Source organism: Bacillus rossius, unplaced genomic scaffold, assembly GCF_032445375.1.
Source record: "Bacillus rossius redtenbacheri isolate Brsri unplaced genomic scaffold, Brsri_v3 Brsri_v3_scf23, whole genome shotgun sequence".
NCBI lineage: Eukaryota > Metazoa > Arthropoda > Insecta > Phasmatodea > Bacillidae > Bacillus > Bacillus rossius.
The window spans coordinates 527,501-531,056 of record NW_026962404.1 but is presented as its reverse complement, the minus strand read 5'-3'; the positions used below and the strand labels follow the sequence as shown (position 1 = coordinate 531,056).

Genomic DNA, 3,556 nt, shown 5'->3' with positions numbered 1-3,556 from the left:
TTATTATTATTACTACTATTGCTGCTACAACCTAGAAGATACCTCAGTGATACTAATACCTGCTGGTAAAGTTAAAGGTTTCACCTTTCTTTCTTTAAACATATCACAATACCTTTCTTGAGTTAAATATTATCTAATGGCTTTAAGAAGTTATGGTAATGTTCATCAGTTATAGAGTGTGGGTTTGTGTGTGTGTGTGAGAGTGTATTTTGAAGAGGGCTTTGGTGGTTGGGATGGTGAGGGTGGTGGGTGTTGTGTGTGGGGAGGGGGGGGGGGGGGGAAGTAAAAGAGTGTTCATTACACGATTTCTCCTGTTGTTTGTAACAATCACACCTGGTATAGCTATTTCGAGTGGCAAATACAAACTGCAAAAAAAAAACATCTATATCATTGCCAACGGCCATATCACGATGAACACACCGGTTCTCGTCCGATCACCGAAGTTAAGCATCGTCGAGCGTGGTTAGTACTTAGATGGGTGACCGCTTGGGAACACCACGTGCCGTTGGCACTACTATTTTGCACCCTACAGAAAAAAATTTTTTTTTAAAAATTTCAATTTTAAATTTTTTTTTCCCCCACAATCACCACATTTCCCCCCCCCCCCCCCTAACACACACACACACACACACTCACTCTCTCTCAATCAATCAATCAATCAATCAATCAATCAATCACTCACTCAATCACTCACTCACTCACCCACCCAGCAGCAGCTGTGAATCTTTGCATGTGTATACCTCATACAAAATTCAAAGTGAAAAAATAAATAGATAAGTGTATATGTATGTATGTATGTATGTATGTATGTATGTATGTATGTATATATGTATATATATATATATATATATATATATATATATAAACACACACACACACACCTATTTTGAAGTTTCTCTGTTTCAGTGGGCAGTTATGTATAATAATGAGAGATTCAAAAAGACGTTGATAACAATGTCATCAATGCCTGTTTAGTGTGCTCATTTGTTGGATGGTCGGCAGCAATACTAGAGGTGGTACAGCTGTAACCTGTAAAATTGTACCTGCAATGTGTTGTGTATGGAAAAAAATAAAAATTATATCATCTAAATTTTTGTTATCCAACAATAACCTTCCCATCAATGCATGATGTCACAGTAGCCATAGCTCTACTCTTTCTGCCATATAACATTGGGGGAAAAAAAAAAAAAGGAGCTATTAGAATAATAACAAAAGATAAAAAATCATCAAACTGCAGACCAAAATTCAAAAAACTTAAAGTCCTGACTGCCATAAATGAATACGTTCTAGAAACTTTTTATTCATTCTTAAGAAAAAGAAGAAAAAAAAAATTATTATTTTTTTTTTTTTTTTTTTTTTTTAGATATTCGCACATAGGTATAACACCAGAAATGCTAGTAAATTGAGGATAGTTGAACATAACACTAGGCGATTTGAAAATGGACTAAATTACTTGGGAGTAAAACTTTACAACTTAATATCACAGAAAATAACTAAAACAATTTACCAGTATTAAAAAAAAAAACAGTAAAAAAAATTCTTCTAGAATATCCTACCTACCCTCTGAAGCTATTCTTTAATTTGATTGATAATAGAGAAATTGAACTGTTAATTTGTTGAATGGACTTGTGATAACAGCTGCTTCATGTTTTGCATAAAGTTAAATTGTGTAACATGTTATGTATTTTTTTTTTTTGAAATTTTTTTTCTTGGTAACTTGCATCATGTAAATATTAATTGTCTGCACATACATGTTCTATATCCCGGAGCCTTGACTCCACGTGGGATCAACAGAACAAAAATACAAAAAAAAAAAAAAAATCCAGCTCACTAATCTAGGTGCATTTTGCTAACAATATTTGGAATATATATATATATTTTTTTTTGTGTAACATGCAAATTCTGTATTATTCTGCACACATTATTTATAATCTTCTATCATTTTCTTAGATAATAACTATTAATTCATAAAATAGATTGTGTGTGCATAACCTCCTGGAAACATTTGCACTTACCTCCTACTTTACTTTTTCATTTAAGCAATCCTATTCGCATGTATACACTTAGGTTGCAGCATCGAAATTGTGTAAAATTCAAAGTGTGTATTGCCTGAAAAAAAAAAAAAAAAAAAAAAGACATACCAAATATTTGCATACAGCGACACACTACATATTTGCACACAGTGGAGTTTTGCGGTAATTAACCTAGCACAATTTACCACACGCAATCACACGCCCGCGATGAGATAACACACTCGCTGTTTTCCTGTTGACCGGCACGAGGAGTAAGAAAAATTGATATTTACACGAGCACACACTCCCACACTAGTCACAACGTCGGTCATCAAGTTGTGTTGAAAATTCCTGTAGCCTCTGTTTTCCCAAATGATTTCACTTAAAATTTCATTTAACAAGACCATAAACAAATTTACAATACTAATTTCTTAAACAAACACTTCAGCGAACAAGTGACTGTCGCATTCATTACAAAGCTTACAACTTAACAGATGTTTCCGATGTGAAATAAAATAAGAAAATGTTTTACAACCAACCTAGAACATTTAGTCAAAACGTTTTTGTCCTGGTTTATGATTATTTTCCGTGACATGAATGTTTCAAAACTAATAAAAATACGAATGCAGCCAAATATAATGAAGTTAGCACATAAAAGACGACTTAAAATATTTCATTTTTCGAGAATTGGCAGAGCAAGAACGCACAGGTCCAACGGAAATTTCTTTAAAGATAAACGACCATCGGACAAAAACACCCCCTCCCCTCATCCTCAAAAATACGTGAATAATATACTTTTTCAATTATATTTTTATCGTTTTTTTTTTTTTTTTTTAATATACTCATTAAAACTTCAAAATAAGCAGGTACTCGTGTGTTTTTCTCTCTACAATGTACCTGATCTCGGTGCGTAAACCTACATCATTTAGAGATGGAATTAATGTACACATACAAGTAAAATTTTGTTCCATTGTAAAATTGAGAGAAAGAAGGTTTTCCAAACGCATTAAGTATGGAGACTTTAAATAAGATTACGAGCTTATAAATGTTTGCAACGAAATAAAGTGACCATGTATCTGCAATTTCAAAAATATTTTTGCTCTGCTAACCTCACATGCAAGCAAGTAAAAATAACCTCACAACTTACTTACCTCTCTCAATTTCGCAGTACCAAAACATAGAAGGGATAAATAGGATAGTTTTTATTCGAAATCCTGCAAGAGTTTTAATTTTTATTAAAATATTTCTCCAATGTAGCATGTGTGTGGAATACTTCATCAGCAACTTGCATCTGCACCTTGAGTGAATTGAAGGGCAGCCAGTTTTAAAAGCTAAACAGAAACTGCACTCTTGAGAATGCATCAGATCCAAGTGAAATGCTTGTTGTGTGTACAGTTAAAAGTTTTATTATTCACACAATGAAAATGTAAACAAAATTTACTCACAATAATAATCACATCATCCTTGGAGGTGCACGAAGAAAGCCATTCCAGGTGGCACTGAACAAGGTGATTTGCTAGTGCTTCCACAGCAAACAGCCTTCA

At 33.4% G+C, this 3,556-nt stretch overlaps 1 non-coding gene across 1 annotated transcript; it reads left to right on the top strand.

Moving 5' to 3' along the window:
• Positions 1-392: 392 nt before the first annotated feature.
• On the top strand, positions 393-511 carry LOC134543899 (5S ribosomal RNA). Its single transcript, XR_010077346.1, has one exon. It is a non-coding gene; the product is annotated as a 5S ribosomal RNA (ribosomal RNA).
• The last annotated feature ends 3,045 nt before the right edge of the window (positions 512-3,556 follow it).